The sequence below is a fragment of the Marmota monax genome, unplaced genomic scaffold, assembly GCF_021218885.2.
Source record: "Marmota monax isolate L192 unplaced genomic scaffold, Marmota_monax_Labrador192_F-V1.1 WCK01_AAM20220418_F8-fsc00136, whole genome shotgun sequence".
In the NCBI taxonomy this organism is placed as follows: domain Eukaryota; kingdom Metazoa; phylum Chordata; class Mammalia; order Rodentia; family Sciuridae; genus Marmota; species Marmota monax.
The window spans coordinates 4,849,142-4,867,170 of record NW_026693905.1 but is presented as its reverse complement, the minus strand read 5'-3'; the positions used below and the strand labels follow the sequence as shown (position 1 = coordinate 4,867,170).

Genomic DNA, 18,029 nt, shown 5'->3' with positions numbered 1-18,029 from the left:
ATCCATAGGTCAAAGATGAAATCACAATGGAAATTAAAAAATAATTTTAGCTGAATGATAATTACAACATATCATATAAATGAGGTGCAGCTGACATCATGCTTAGAAAGTTATTGCCTGAGATGCATATATTAGAAAAGAATTTCAACTTGCATAAGCTAGGAAAAGAATCTTTTATAAAGCTAAAGCCCCAAAACTAGTTAAAAAGTAGACTAAAAAGATAACTTAAAAAGAAATATGATAGAAAACAATTATTTTCTATAATAGTAATGACAAAAATTGCATTTTAGAATTATTTATAAATGAGTTTTGGCAAAGCCTAATGCAAAAGAAAGGTAAAAGGGTATAAAATACCAATATCATAAATGATAATTACTCAAAATAATATCATCAAAAACTCATAGCAGACAGACATCGAGAGCATTCTGTTGTTATATATAATAGATTAGAACAAATTAAAAAAAAATCTCAGACTAATAAAGTTGGAGTTTTAGAGAAAGAGGAATAAAAATCTGGAAAAACACAATGTATTATAACTCCCCTGGGTATAAATAAAGTATAAATAAGTTTATTAAATAAATTTAATTTTTTATTGAAAAAAATTGTCAGAAAGAGAATATTGGAGCTAGAGGGCTTTGCTGGTCAATTCTTCCAAACATTTATAAAAAATCTCAAATTTATGAAAGTCTCTCAGGAATGTAAAAGAATGAAAATTTCCTGATTGTATAGGATAAATAAACTTAATACTAATCCTTTCTAAGAATACTATAATAAAGAAAAATTATAGATGAATTTCATTCATAAAAAAATGAAACATGAACATAACCATATTATTATCAAGTCATACATACAACAAAGTTGATATGCATTTCCTCCAAGAATACAAGATTGACCTAGAATTCAAAAATTCATGAATCTTCTTCAACACACAAACAAAAAAATATATATAAGAAAAATTACATCATCATCTCAATAGAGGTTGTGGCAGGTAAAATAATATTCCTGTCCCCGATGATGTCCATATCCAATCTCCAGAACCTGTGATTGTGTTATTTTACACGGAAAATGGATTTTGCAGAGGGGAATAAGGTTATGCAGCTTGAGATGGGGAGATAATATTGTATTACTCAGGTGAGCCTATTCTAATTTGTCCTTAAAAGTGAAAAATATTTCCCAACTGCAGTCAGAGAGATGTGATGGGGAGATTGCATCCCTCCTCCCATACTGGTTTTAAAGACTGAAGAAGGAGGCCATGGGCTAATAAATACAGTAGTCACTAGAAGCTGGAAATAGCCCTCCGTTTATAACCAGAAAAAAAAAATCTCTATAGCCGCAAAGAACTGAATCCTGCCAACAATTGCACTGAGCAAGGAAAATGCCTCTGTCTCAGAACATACAGGAAAGAAGGCAGCATTGCAGACAGGCTGATTTTAACCAGGGAAGACTATTGCTCCACATCAGACCTACAAAACTGTGTGATAATTGTTATTGTCTTAAGTTACTAAATTTGTAGTGATTTGTGTTATATATAGTTTTTAAAAATTAATTTCTTTCACAGTTTTTAGTGTCTAAGTATGTTACATAGTTTTCTGTTACTGCAAGAAATACCTGAGATAAATCAACTTTATAATTGCAGAGATTTGTTTGGCTCACAATTCTAGAGGTTTGAGTCCATGATTAGTTAGCCCTGTTGCTCTTGGGCTTGTGGTAAGGCAGCACATCATTGCCAGGGTAGCATGGCAGAAGAAGTCCATTTATCTCTGGGCCAGTGGAGGGAAAACAAGGAGAGAAGAAGAGGAAAAGACAGGTGTCCCACAAATTTCCATGGAAGATTCATAGCCAATGACCTAAAGCCACCCAGTGGGTTCCACTTCTTTAAGGTTTCCGTCATATTTAAGGTTAGTACCCAGCTGAGGAACTCACCTTTAACAGATGAGCTTTTGGGGAACATTCAAAAACCAGACTCTTGTACAAACATTATACTTACACTTATTTTTATTTTATTCTTTTGTTGCTCTCTTAAATGAAACTGTTTCTTAATTTTGTTTTTGGAGTATTTATTGATAATTCATGAAAACATAGTTGATCTTTTATTCTGTAAAGTTGCAAAACTAATTCATTAGTTGTAATAGTTCTTTTTTTTTAAAGACCTCAGGATTTTTTGTATTTTATACTATGCCATCTGCACCCAGAAACAGATCAACTTATTTTGTTTTTAGTCTGGATGTTTTTATTTATTGATTGGTTTTTGTTGCCCTAAACAATAAGGGAGAAACATTAAACTTCGAAAATTAAAAAAAAAAAAAAAAATAGAGTACCAAAGGGGTTGAAGATTACACAATGGTAGAGTCCATGCTTAGCATGCATGAATCCCTGGGTTCAGTCCCAGTACCAAGAAAAAAAGAAGAGTCTGCAGGGTAGGAGAGAAAGAAAGAAAATAGTGTACATCTGTAAATACATAACAAAAAAATCATCTCTCTGTTATATATAATATAATGCACCAATAAAAATATGGGAAAAGAGAAAAAGAAAGAAGGAAGTAACACACTATAAAATATGTGTTTAATAAAGAAGTCAGTAAAAGAAGAATAGAGAAATAACAAAGACTTAGGAAAACCAATATTATCATGGCATATGTAATATTAATATACTTATCAGCAAGTATATTAAACATAAATGGATTGAAAATGGATTTTTCAAATTTTTCTATAACAAAATGTTGTATATTTGAAACTTGCTAGAACAGTAAATTTAGTTGTTCTTACCACAGGAAAAAAACATGATAAGCAAGTGAGATGAAACATCTGTTAATTAGTTTGATTTAGCAATTTTACAACATGTATCAAAATATTATGTGTGTACCATAAATATACATAATGTTAACATATCAATTAAAAAGAAAAATTTTAAATGTTACAAAAAATAGAGATGCATTATATTTAAATACATAGTAATATAGATATATAAGTAATATCCTCAAAAAACTCTTTAACAATCCAATCCAATAACATTTAAAAGGATTATACACCATGACCAAATGTGATTAACCATCTGAAATGCAAGGCAGTTTAACATATGAACATCAATCAATGTAACAAATCATTTGAATATAATGAAGACAAAACCACATGATGATGTCAGTTACTATAGAAATCACTATAGAAATGGCATTTGATAAAATTACATTATAGAAAAAAAACCACATTAGGAATAGATGGGGATTTTCTGAATTCTGATTAAAGATATTGATGAAAAACCCACAGATAACATTATACATACTGATTAAAGACTGAAATATTTACTACTAAAATTAGGAATAAGAAAAGTGTGCATGGTATGTTTCTATTCAGCATTGTGCTGAAGGCTTTAGCAATCGGGCAACAAAAACCAATCAATAAATAAAGACATCCAGACTAAAAACAAAATAAGTTGATCTGTTTCTGGGTGCAGATGGCATAGTATAAAATACAAAAAATCCTGAGGTCTTTAAAAAAAAAAGAACTATTACAACTAATGAATTAGTTTTGCAACTTTACAGAATAAAAGATCAACTATGTTTTCATGAATTATCAATAAATACTCCAAAAACAAAATTAAGAAACAGTTTCATTTAAGAGAGCAACAAAAGAATAAAATAAAAATAAGTGTAAGTATAATGTTTGTACAAGAGTCTGGTTCTTGAATGTTCCCCAAAAGCTCATCTGTTAAAGGTGAGTTCCTCAGCTGGGTACTAACCTTAAATATGACGGAAACCTTAAAGAAGTGGAACCCACTGGGTGGCTTTAGGTCATTGGCTATGAATCTTCCATGGAAATTTGTGGGACACCTGTCTTTTCCTCTTCTTCTCTCCTTGTTTTCCCTCCACTGGCCCAGAGATAAATGGACTTCTTCTGCCATGCTACCCTGGCGATGATGTGCTGCCTTACCACAAGCCCAAGAGCAACAGGGCTAACTAATCATGGACTCAAACCTCTAGAATTGTGAGCCAAACAAATCTCTGCAATTATAAAGTTGATTTATCTCAGGTATTTCTTGCAGTAACAGAAAACTATGTAACATACTTAGACACTAAAAACTGTGAAAGAAATTAATTTTTAAAAACTATATTAATGGAAAAACACCCTGTGTTTATGGATTAGAAGACTTAATATTATTAAAATAGTAATACCCTCAATTAGATCTAGAGATTCAATGAAATCTCAATCAAAATTCCAACTTCCTTTTTTTGTTGTTGCAGAACTCGATTTGACTAGCTCATCCTGAAATTCACATGGAAATTCCAGCAACCCAGAGAGACCAAAACAGTATTTGAAAAGAAAACCGAAGTTGGAGGACTCACACTTCCTTATTTCAAGTTTCTATGAAGTTGCCCCAATAAAGACAGCATAGTGCTGGTGTAAGGATAGACATATAACTCAGTGGAATATAAATGAGAGCCCAGAGAGAGGCCTTCACATTTTCAATCTGTTGATTTTCAGAGTATGTCAAGATAATTTAATAGGGAAAGAATGGATTTTCATGAACAGTGCCAGGAAAACTGGTTACTCCTGTGCAAAAGAGAAAGTTGGATATGTATTCACATCATATTAAAAAAAATTAAAGTAGATCAAAGACCTGACTGATCAAAGACCAAATTTAAAAACTTTTGAAGGATGAATAAAGATGCAAATTTTTATGTCTTTGTGTTAGGCAATGATTATTTTTTTTACATATAATGCCAAAAGTACATTCAACTGAAGAATAAAAGAGATAAATTTGACTTCATAATATGTAAACTTCTATGTTTCAATTGAGAACATCAAGAAAGTGAAAAGATAACTCACAGAATCAGAGAAAATATTTTCAAATCATGTATCTGATACAGGACTATTATCCAAAATGTGTCAACAACACTAACATCAACAAAATAATTAAATGAAAATATTCTCAACATCATTAGTCATTAGAGATTTACAAATCAAAACTACAGTGTTACAGCACTTCACCTGCACTAGAGTGACTACAGTCAAAAAATAATGACAAGTGTTGAGGATCAGGAGAAAATGAAACCTTCACACATTGTTGGTAGAGATGTAAAATGATGCAATTGCTTTGGAAAAAGATTAACAGTTACTCACATTATTTAAAATATAGTTAAATTGTAACCCAGTGATTCCATTCTTAGGTATATACAAAGGAGAATTTAAAATATCCACACAAAACATGGATAGAAATATGCTTAACAGTCCAATTCACAATAGCCAAGAAGTAGAGCAATCTAAATGTGCACTATGTTTATCAATGCAAAAACAAAATATAGTATATCCATACAAAGAATATTACTTAGCCATAATAAAGAATGGAGAAATGATATATGCTACAACATGAATAAAACTTTGAAAATGTCATGCTAACTGAAAGAAGCCAAGCACCAAGTTCACATTGTATATAATTTCATTGACATGTCCAAAATAAGCAATCTGTAAAAACAGAAAGATTATTTCTCAGAAGTTGGTGGGAGAAGGGAACAAAGCCTAGATGATAATGTTAGTTTCTGTGGTAAAGAAAATGCTCTTAAATTAGTGATGACAATTATACAATTTTGTGAATAGACTAACTCTTTTTAGAAGGGTGACTTCTGTGATGTCTGATTTACATATCAATTTTTAAAGTATAGCATGGAATACATAAACTATGTAAATCTTAACCAAGAGAAGTCCAGAGTGATTATATAACTATTACTTAAAGTAGACTTCAGAAAAGCAATATTACCAGAAAAGGGAGGGACCTTAGATATGACATAGGGAACCATTCACCAAGACATGAAAATTGTATATGTGTGTGTGTTATTTTAGGGGTTCAAAAATATAAGCTGGGATATTTAACAAAGATGAAAGGAGAATGGACAAATCTATAATTATAGTTGAATATTTTAATATTATTGCTCCACCCATAATTTAAATAAAAACAAAAATTGTAAGGATATTGATGTGATAATATTAAGCAAATTGCCATAATAGTCATAAAAACACTTCACTTGACAACAACAGAATGCATATTCTTAACGGATTTTAGGGATATAATTTGTATACCAAAAATTTACACATTGGAAGTGTACAGTTTAATGAGTTTTAGTAGACTTATATAGCTCTGCACCCAAAACTCGAATCCAGTTTTAGAACACTGGGAACACCACAATATGTTCTCTCATGCTAGTTGTAATCAACTGTTGCTCCCACTCAGCTTCAGGCAACCAGAAACCCACTTGCTGTTGCAATTATTTAATCTTCTCTAAGATATCATATGAATAAAGTCATGCAGTAAGTAGTATTTTGCATCAGGATCCATTAACTGAGCAAAATACCTCTAAGTTTATCTTGGTTGTTGCATGAGCAGTGTTCTGTCCCTTTGAATTGCATTGTATTCTAGTGTAGAAATAGATCACAATTTGGATTCACACTAGTTGATAGGCATTTGGATGACATAGGGAACCATTCACCAAGACATGAAAATTGTATATGTGTGTGTGTTATTTTAGGGGTTCAATACCAAAAATTTACACATTGGAAGTGTACAGTTTAATGAGTTTTAGTAGATATTCCAATATTGAATATTCCAATATTCAGCTATTATAAATTATGCTGCTATGAATATGAAGATAAACATCTTTGTCTGAACATATGTTTTTATTTTTCTTGGGCAAATGACTGGGAGCAGAATACTTAGGTGATATGCTAAGTACATGTTTAAACATTTAAGAAGCTAACAAACTGTTTTCCAAAGTGGGAATACAAATTTGCACTCTTATTAACGTACAAGAGTTCTAGTCTTTCACATCCACACCAGCACTTGGTATTGTCTTTTTAATTGTATCCTTTCTAATGTCTGTATGGTGGAATCTCATTGTGATTTCAATTTGCATTTTTCTAAATGTTAATGATATTTAAGATTTTTAAAAATGTTCTTAGGGTGTTTGTTGTTGTTGTTGTTGTTGTTGTTGTTCTTCTTCTTCTTCTTCTTCTTCTTCTTTTGTGTTAAAGTGTTAAATTTTTTTTTTACTTTTGAGGGACTAGGTTGGGTAGGTTGGGCTGTTTATCTCATTGCTGAGTTTTAGTTTCTGGATACATGTTCCTTATTGGATATATGATTTATAAATATTTCCTCCCAGTGTTTTATTTGTCATTTTTTCTCTTTCTTAATGGAATCTTTTAAAGAGCAAAGACTTTTAATTTACAAATATCAATTTATCATTTTTTAAATTTTTAGATAGTGCTTTTGGTAAAGGTACCTAAGAATATCTAATCTGAAGTCACAATTTCTTCTTATATTTCTTTATAGTTTTTATAATTTTATCTGTTGTATTTAGATCTCTGATCCATTTTGAGACAAGTTTTGATATATATATATATTTGGGCCACGTAGAATATTAACCAAAATAGACACTATGCTTATCCATAAAACAAATTTGAATACAATTTTAACAGAATTAAAATCATACAAGACGTGTTTTATCACAATGGAATTAAATTAGAAATTGATTATTAGTTAGTGTATTAGCTAGAGTTCTCCAGAGAATCAGAACTGACAGGATATTTGTGTCTATATATGAAGAGATGTATTATGAGAATTTCCAAACACAATTATGGAGGTCATTATGAATTGCCAAACACAATTTATGATCCAAATAAAATGAAAATATAACATATGAAAATTTGTGGGTTTCAGCAAAAGTAGAACCTAGAGGTCAAGAAGCAAAATCCATATAATCATATTAATAAATGCAGAATAAGTGTTTGGTAGCAATCAAACTCCCACTCATGAGAAAACACTCAGCAAACTAGGAATAAAAGGAAACATTTCAACTTATAAAAAAAATCTATAAGTAATTTACAGTTTTCATCTCATTTAATGATTAAAAACTAGATGCTTTTCCTCTAAGATTGGAAATGAGGCAAGGATATCCCTTCTCATCTCTACTATCCAACATCTTACTGGAATTCCTAACTAATACAGTAAAACAAGAAGAGGGAACAAAAAGTTACAGATTGATTAGATAGAAATAAAATTATCTTTGTTTGCAGATGACATGATTGTCTGTAGAAAATTCCAAATAAATTATAAACAAATAAGCAACAACAACAAAATCCCTGAAACTAATAAGAGATTATAACAAAGTTGCAGGATAAAAACTTACTATACCAAATTCAATTGCTTTCCTGTACTCCAGCAATGAGCAATTGGAATTTCAAATTTAAAATGATGCCAGTTAGTACCAAAAAAATGTTTACATATAAATTTAACAAATTATGTACATGATCTGTATAAGGAAAACTATAATTTGTGAAAGGAATCAAAAAAATCTAAAATGAATTATGTAAAAATTCAATATTGCCAAAATATCAGTTATCTTCAACTGGGCCAAAAGATTCAATGCAAATTCCAGTCAATTACTCTATGGATATAAACATCCTTATCCTAAAATGATGTGAATAAGAAAGAAAACCAGAAAGTCCAACACATTATCAAAATAGAGGAACAAACTTGGAGGAGTGACAATGAACTTCAATACTTAAATGAAACTACAGTAATCAAGACACTATGTTGGTGGTGAAAGAGCAGAAACAGAAAACAGAAAGGCTAAAAATAGATTCACACAAATATATTTAATTGATATTTGGTAAGAAATAAACAATATAGTATAATGGAAAAAAACAAGGTATTTTTCACCAAGTGGTACTCAAACACCTGGACATTTAAATGCAAAGAAAAAAACAAACAAACAAAGAAAAGGGAAAAGAAATAAAAGAAGGAAGAAGGAAAAAAGAAATCCAGGTATTGACTTCATGTCTCAGAATGAATTATAGACCTAAAGGTAAAACATTAAACTATTAAACTTTATAAGATAACATGGGACAAAATCCTAGCAACTTTGAGTTTGATGATTAATTTTTAAATACAACACCAAAAGTACATTTCATGAAAGAAAAATGGATAAATTGAAATTTACTATAACTTAAAAGTTTTGTGTTTTTTTTTTTTTCAAAAGACACTATTAAGAGAATGAAAAGACAAGCCACAGATCTGGAGAAAATGTTTGCAAAATACATATCTGATAAAGATTTGTATTAAAAATATATGAAAAACCCTTAACAATAAGAAAGCCTAAATAAAACAACCTAAATAAAAGAAGAGTAAAAAATATAAGTAGATGTTTCAACAGTAATGATACACAGGTGGCAAATAAGCATACAAAATGATGGTTAAAATTATTAAAAAATTGCAAATTAAAACAACAATGAAGTGCTATTATATACCTTCTAGAAAGGCAGACATTTGAACCACTGATAACATCAAATATTATTAAGGATGTAAACAAAAGGCGTTTTAATTAATTGCTTGTGGAAATATGGAGCCACTTTGGAAGACAATTTAGAGATTCTGGTTTTTTTTGTTTGTTTGTTTTGTTTTGTTTTTAAGAATTGAATCTTTATTTTTTTATGTGGTGCCAAGGATAGAACCCAGTGCCTCAACAGTGCGAGGCAAGCACTCTACCACTGAGCTACAACCCCAGCCCAGTTTGGGGATTCTTACAAATCTAAGAACTGTGTATGGACACCTGTGTATAGACAATTCAGCAGTCATGTTCCTAGGTATTTACCCAAGTGAGTTGAAAACTTATACCATCAGAAAAACTGAACATGAATATTTACAGTAGTTTAATATACTGATTTAATATTTTTTTACTTGTTGATAGATCTTTATTTTATTTATTTGTACATGGTGCTGAGAATCAAACCCAGTGCCTCACACATGCCAGGCAAATGCTCTACTGCTGAGCTCCAGCCCTAGCCCCTACAGTAGTTTAATTTATAATTGTCATATTTAGAAGCAGAAATATGCCTTTTAATAGCTAAATGGATAAACAAATTCGAACAATAAAATATTAATTGGTGACAAAAAGAAATATACCCCACCCATGAAAGATGAAAAGGCAAACTGTGCAGAAGGAAAGGGAATATGGAAACTTTTGGTATTTTCTGTACAACTTTTCCATAAACATAAGACTGCTCTAAGAAATAAAGTTTATTAGTAAAATAGTTTCTAAAAGAAACCTCAAGAAGACATAATTAAAATAGAAACCTATATCATCTTCATGGATTTGAAGACTCAATCTTGTTAAGAGAGTTTTTCTGCCAAGAAGGATCTATAGATTCGACACAAGTCCAAAATTTATTTATTTATTTTTATTGCAAACCCTCATTTTTTTAAATTTTTTTAAAGTTTATATATGACAGTGGAATGCATTACTATTCATATTACACATATAGAGCACAATATTTCATATCTCTGGTTGTATACAAAGTATATTCACACAATTCCTGTTTTCATATGTGTACTTTGGCCATCACATTCCACCATCATTTCTAACCCCATGGCCCTTCCCTTCTCCTCCCACTCCTCTGCCCTATCTAGAGTTCATCTATTTCTCCCATTCTCCCTCTCTTTTTCATATTATGAATCAGCCTCCTTATATCAGAGAAAACATTTGGCATTTAGTTTTGGGGGATTGGCTAACTTAGCATTATCCCCTCCAACTCCGACCATTTACCTGCAAATGCCATGATTTTATTCTCTTTTACTGCTGAGTAATGTTCCATTGTGTATATATGCCAAAGTTTCCCCATCCATTCATCTACTGAAGGGCATCTAGTTTGGTTCCATAATTTAGCTATTGTGAATTGTGCTGCTATAAACATTGATATGGCTGTGTCCCTGTAGTATGCTGTTTTAAAAGTCCTTTGACTATAAACCACGAAGTGGGATACTTGGGTCAAATGGTGGTTCCATTCACTCCAAAAAATTGTTGGAGTGATCAATTTTTGCCTGTATTTGCTCATTTAGGTCATTCTTTAATTCACAGATCATTTTAGTTATGAACCTTCTGAACTCCTTCTCTGATATTTCAACAATTTGCTGTCCATGGGTTCTGTTATTGTAGTATCCTGGTTTGTTTGGGGCACATTTCCTCCTTTGTTTTTTTCATGTTGTCTATGTGTCTTCTTTTCTTGCAGTGTGCATCCTGGACCTGGGTCCCGAGCAAGTTGGTGAGGGCAGATCTGGTCCGTTCAGTTCCTGACCTCCAGTGGTAGTCTGCGGTTGAAAAAGGGGCAGTCCTGTGCCAGAGGCTGGGCCCCAGTGAGTGTCTGCCAGTGGCAGGATGGACTGGGGCCTACTATGAGCCTGGGTCCTGCTCAGGCTGGTATGGGCAGATCTGGGCCAGGCCTGCCCTCCTGCTCCCTAGTCTCACAAGTCCAGATTTTAAAACAGCATTTTTATACAAATTGACAAGTGACACCAAAATTTATATGGAAATTAAAAGTCAAAAAGAGCCAAAATAATTTTGAAAAATGAAGAAAAAAATTTGTAGGACATGCAGTGCCTGATTTCAAGATTTGCTATAAAATAATCAAAATAATTTGGTATGTCATAAGGATAATGGCACAACAGAATCTAGAAATAGACCCAAACATATTTGGTGAATTGACTTTTGACAAATATTGTATGATAATTTAATAACAAAATAATGGTTTTGCAAGAAAATAATTATGGATAGCCAAACAGAAAAAAATATACTCCCTATACATCACATGATATCCATTAATTTGAATGGATCATAGAAATTATACAGAAACAAAATTAAAAATATGGTAGCCTCTATGTCTGAGGTTGGGAGTGTAATTGAACATTTCTGATCTGTGATTTTAATTGAATGTGAATTATACCTCAATTAAAATTTTCTGAAAACAGAATGGTAAATTATTCTCCATATGAAGTTAGCAGTAGTTGTACAATCTGTTCAATCAAATAGGCTTGCAACTGGAAACTTGGGAGACGATACCCCAAATTTATCTTTTTGTTTATTTTTTAAAGTATTTTAACTGTCAAAGCTTTTGAGTGATAATTGGGATTTTGATTGATTTATCTTAGATTATTCATACAGAAAAGGGTTATAAAATTAAGAACAAAACACACAAAAAATAAAACCTTTTTTTCTCAATGAGAAAGTATAAGAAGTCTTTATGAAGTCTTCATAATTGAACATTTACTCTTTAGTGTAGTGCCTACTTCTCCCAACCACATCTCTTCTATCACAATTGCACATTATGTCAGCATTACTTGCATATGTGTCTGAACCTTGCAAGGGCCACTTAATTAAAGTTCACCAGCATAATAAGTGGAGCCGGAAATTCTCATAAAAAATTTATGCATGTGGGCTGGGGATGTGGCTCAAGCGGTAGCGTGCTCGCCTAGCATGCATGCGGCCCGGGTTTGATCCTCAGCACCACATACAAACAAAGATGTTGTGTCTGCCGAAAACTAAAAAATAAATATTAAAATTCTCTCTCTCTCTCTCTCTCTAAAAAAAAAAAAAAAAATATGCATGCAACTGAAATTGACTGCAGATGCATGTCGCTGAATCTCCTCATTCACTGATAATAGTAAAGAGATGGTACCCAATGTTACCAAAACAGACAATAACAGATTTAGGGTCTAAGACCTGGCTTCTAGATTATAGTCTGGGGCTTCTAACACTATGCAGCATAACCTCCTCTATCTGAGCCTCACCTATCATCTGACACTTTGGGAGAAGATTGATATTTCTTATCCACCAATAGACCTTTCCCTAACCAGCAGAAATGCTTTAATCCCGATAGGTTTTTGGCTGATATACTATCAGGCCTGTCCCTGAGGATAGAATATGGCTGTTCATGTACAGAACCGTCTGGGTCAGGAAATACAAATTAAGAATTTAACCTGGAGACAAAAGAGGTAATTGTGGAAATCAGTGTTGTCAGGGTCTTCCTGGCTTGCTTTCTGGATTTTTCAAAGACTTTTCTCTCTCCATGTCACAGCCATGTCTCCATATGGAAGGAAAGATAGTCACTGACAACTGTATGCCTATATGCATCTCATTTGTTATTGTCCATATGACACATTTCATGGGAAAATTCACTTGGAAGTATTGGAGACATATAACCACCAAAGGACATTCACTGTGCTTGTAGAACATGTCTTACTGTAGACTTAGCCAAGAAGAGACAAGATGTTTGCATTCTATGGCTACACTGGGAATCTAATATGAAGAAAGGCTTTCTCTAAGGAGAAGAAGCTTTGCAGAGAAAAAGTGTATTTTCTTCAGTCACAAAAGGAAAACTCCCTCAATAAACTGGAAGCCCAAGCATATGCAGTGCCTTTCTAAGGTCACTCAACATTCCAGGGCACTGATTCCTGCCAACTACATTTCCCAGGCTGCTTTGCCAATGGAGTACCTTCCAGGTTCAACCAGTGGCAGGATTTTGAAAAGTGGGAGAAAAAGAGAAAAAGAGGTATTTCCCCCTCTCTGCTTCTGGAGGAATCCCTAGCAGTAGCTGTGTCCTCCTGCTTGTCCCATCTTCTACTGGGCATGCTCACTGTGATATCAGCCCCCTTGCAGCTCAGGATCCCGACCTCTAATGAAAGCTCCTCTAGGACTCTGTAGCCCTGAGCATGGCAGCAGTTCCATCTAGTAACTATAATTGTGTCATCCCATCCTTCCTCATTTGACAGTTTGGTTGTTCTAATCCGGTGTAATTCGTCCCCCATGTTACATTCCCTCTCTCAAATGACTGCACATGGGTTTTGCTTTTCTGACAGAACTCTGACTAAGGTGGCAAAGAGGGGGCAATCCCCATGTAAGGATGAGACTGCCCAAAGAGAAAGGCTCTATGTTTGGTTGACTCAGTGAACCTCCAAGGTGGAAGAAACAATTGGTTTACAGACCAAGAGTGGATGGGCAGGTTTGTTTTCAATGCCTGAAATTACTTCTGTTTACATTAAGCTCAGGGTCAATGCAGACCCATGGGAATTCTGAAAGAAGGAAGGTAACAGGAGCACTTTCCTTTTGGAATGTGGTCCCCGTATCAAATAGCCCAGAGGAAATGCAAAATACCCAATAATCAGACTAAACAGGACCCAAGTGATTCTCTTAACATCACCTGCGTATGTGGGCAGGTCATGAGTGTCCCCTAACACTGGCAAGACTCCTACTTCTTCCTCCTGCCCACCTACTGTATATTGTTTCCTTGTTTCTAAAACATCCTTTTCAATCAGGCCATCTCCTGGGGAGGAGCCCTGACTCCTCCAACCTCCCAGCTACTGGGTGTGCCCTTACACTTCCAACCTGGCTGCAAGCCTCACTGGACTGTGAGATGCAGCTGAGTGGGGGAGCAGTGCAGAATGTGAGGTGTGACTTTGGAGGCCAGATTTCTGTATCCTCTTTGTGATGGGTTCTAATCTTTGCAGTCTCACATCATTGGGTCTCTTGGGGAAAATTAAAGGAATTGGACCAAATGCCTACAATATTAACTCTAATATTTCATATTCTCTGATTCTGTAATTAAAGGTGACAAATCCAAATTATAACTACTGTTTCATCAGTACTGTTGAAACTGTTTAAGTCACACCTTGCTATCTTGACTGACCTTAAAAGTACCTTCTGAGTACTTGGTATAGACATCTGAGGTCATTCTAAGTTGCATCTTCTCTTACTTAACATCTCTGGTTAGAAAGATTTCATGGTAAAAGAATCATGTTTTTTTTTTTCTTTTTTCAGTTGATCATTTTGCTTTCAAAAGTATGTAAGAAGTGTTATTTTTTTTTAATGATGACATTTCAAGGTCAGAATTTTGTGTTTACTAATTCTTTGTATTTGAATCATTCATCAAAGACCCTTCTTATTTGTTTTCTTTTTATAGATGCGGGAAGGGTAGTACTGACATTTTTGGTCCCCAGCTGACATTAATACACTGAGAGGGTAAGGGGACTGTCTCTGGTGGTATATCTGGATATCTAGAACAGGGTGTTCATGGAGGCAAGGATCTTTTCATTGATGGGGTGTGGGGGTGAGTGTCTGTTTTTTCACTGATGTTTCCACAGTGCCCACAACAGCGTCTGTCACATTAGCAGGTTTCTATTAAGCATCAGTTGAATTGATAATTGAACAAATGCATTTGATTATGGCAGAGCTGAGTCTAGAATTCTCTACACCCTCAGTCATTGCTTCTTTAGTACAGACAAGAGTTGGCCTACGTTCTCGCACACCCCCAATTTTCCTTTGTCATTTCTTGATGCACCTGTCGTTATATTATTAGACCAGGTCACTGAGCTTTCTCCATTGAGGGGGTCCCTGGAGCCCCTGCCTCACAGGGATATTTGGAAGGAAAAGAGGGTGGTCAAAGGCGGGCTCCTCCCTGAGAACCTAAAGCTAGTGTCCCGATTTCCCAGGGAAGGTCTGCTGTCCCCTATGCTTAGAGCGTTGGTCTCACTTTGCTTGGTGGAGGGTCACAGTTGTCTAGGGAAAGGTCCTGTGGGGAGGACGCCCTGTCCCTGCAGCCCCAAGGCCTTCTTTGGCCTTGGCTGGGCGGGGCTCTCCGAAGCTCCCAGCCTCGCGGTTGTCCCCGCTGGGCCGCCGGCTGGCTGCGGCAGGAGGCGGGGCCACCGCGCTCCCCCTCCCCGACACTGCGGCGGTGGCAGCGCCAGCCCAGCGGCGGCCGCCCACGGGCTCGCGGAACCGGGCGGGACCTGCGCGGGGCGGGGAGGAAGGGCAGGGGCGGGGCGGCCGCGCTGGGAGCCCGCTGCTGGGGCGCCGCGCTCAGACTGGGCGGGCGCTCGGGCTGCGCGGGCTCTCGGCGGCAGCGGCAGCAGCAGCAGCAGCATCCTCTCTGCCTTTTCTTCCCTTCCGCTTCTTTCTTTTCCTTCTCCTCCTTTCCCCCTTCTTCCCCTGCCCCGTCCCCCCCTCAACTTCTCCAGAGGGCCAGAGCCCTCCAAGTCCGTGAGCAGTGGCAGCCGCGACCGTGGGTCCGTTCTGTTACTGCGCCCAGGTAAGGGATCCGTCCCCACCTCTGGTCCCATTAGAGCGCCTGTCCTTCAGCCTTGTTCTTGGCGAGGAGGGAACCTCTGCCAGGACCCAGCGGAGCGAGGTTGTCTGGTCCGCTGTGACTTGGAGGCAGTGGGAGGGTGGCGGACCTGTCCAGTCTCCCCCCTGGCGGAAGCTTGGGGCCCGACCTCTCCAGGTGTCAGTACCCAGCAGCGGAGCGAGCGCTGGCACCTGGGCTCTAGATTTGTAGAAGAGCGAATGACCTTGTTAGGTACCACTTTGAAACGACTGGAAACTTGCGCCAGGTAGGATTCATGTTTTGAGAGCTAATATTACCTGAGCTGTAGAAAGAAGGGCCGTGAACTAGACAAAGATAATGGGGAAAAGGAATTGGAAGCAGAGGATTTTTTTTTAATTTTATTTATTTATTTATTATTATTATTTTTTTTGCCCATCCAGGCGCAGAGAACTGCACACTGACAGGGAGGGAGGGAGGCCTTGTCAATTTCAAACCATTTATCCCTGTAATTCCTCCAGAGACAGCTGGGAAAGGAGGACTGATACATGTTTATAATTTTAGGAAGATGAAAATCGATGTCTGGTCGCGTTGGAGGGCGGGGCATGAAGAAATGAGTCCCGTTGAGATGGAGCTTCCACAGCCCCTTTTTCCTCTTCTTTTTAAATGATGGGGGTGGAAAACTGTATATACTGTCCATTTATTCTTTTCTTCATTTCTAAAGGCTTTCTTGGGGTAGGGTGGGGGCTACTGTGCTGACTCCCTTCCTCCCCCAACCTGTCTTTTGTTTAGGATGGAAATTTCAAGAAAGAGTGTTTGAGGGGCCCAGGGAGAGGGGTGGTGTGTGTTTGGGTGTGTGGGGAGTCGGAGGGAGTAGTAAAGAGAATGGAGTCAGAAAACACCATGCTTGAACCCTGGAAATTGATGTCCTAGCACCAGGACTTCAAGATTTTATCAGAAAATAAAAAGCTTTGGTTAGCAACAAGCTCCTTGGTGACAATTGCTGTATGCCATCTGTTTTAAGACCTTAGCATAATATGCTTCCAGAACACAGACCCTTTAAAACTCAGTGTGAAACCTTTTTGTTTAAGCGTACATACACATATGTAAGCACACATATATAACACACTATAAACATGTTACAAAAGGGAGTAAATACTTATCGTTTTAAATTTATCTTAAAGGGTTTGGGATATTTTATGAATGAAATTTGTAGTGCAAAACAAAAAATATTGTTGGGTGATAATATAATTTGGGATGTGAAGTAATGTTAGCAAAGAACTAACTTAAATGTTAAAAAAATATTTCTTTTCAATGATGGTGTGTTAGAGGAAGGACTGCAAACTGAAATTGAGGCTTGCATCCACAGTGAGGCGATGGAGAACAAAGCCTTTTATGTGAGCCACATTATGCAAAATGTCCCTATGATGAGCTGCAGGTACAGCCCAGTTTAAAAGCATAGCTCTGTCACCCTGTCATTTTAATGTGAGCAATTATGATTTTTTTGGCAGTCAAAATAGATTGAATAAATAGAAACTCTTTAGAATGCTTTTGATTTTATGCCCATGAGGAAGATTAGAGCCTTCCACCTGAATGTAACAAAAACACTCCTTTAGCTGAGCAAAGTGGGTTTTGGTAGAAATCCTTTTGAATTTGTAAATCATGGGTGTTTCAATCACTTTCCTCCATGCACACAAAGCATCTCCCCTTCAAGAAAAGGTAAAAAGCATTCTTTTTCTTTCAGTACTGTTATTTGTGTGTACGTGTGTGTGTGAGTTGACAATTAATTTTCTAGTGATTTTATCTGATTTTCACAGGTTTACATCTGCTTGTCTGATTTGGATATTATCAGAGCTCTTGTGGTTCTATGATCTGTGGTATATGCTGCTTATCTGTCATTTAATTTTTTTTATATTTCACAGTTTTTATGTTATTTAATTTCCAAAGTTTTTTTTTTTTATTGTTGTTGTTATTTACTTGCATCAGTGGGAAATTGCTTAACATACACCAGAACATATAAGCAATGTAAAAATTGTGCTTCCATTTAAAAAATAATATTTCAAAGGCATTCATTATTTTCTTTGTTTCTCTCTTGTCTGAACCACCCACCCCTTGTTA

General features: G+C 35.6%; 1 protein-coding gene across 2 annotated transcripts in view; it reads left to right on the top strand.

Annotated features, from left to right (window-relative positions):
• The first annotated feature begins 15,667 nt into the window (after positions 1–15,667).
• The window catches only part of Map2 (microtubule associated protein 2), a 291,958-nt gene continuing 289,596 nt past the window's right edge, over positions 15,668–18,029 (top strand). For both annotated transcript variants that reach the window (XM_058585200.1, XM_058585196.1), the window contains exon 1: positions 15,668–15,899. The gene's annotated coding sequence lies outside the window, so the exon portion shown is untranslated. The remainder of the gene's footprint in view (positions 15,900–18,029) is intronic.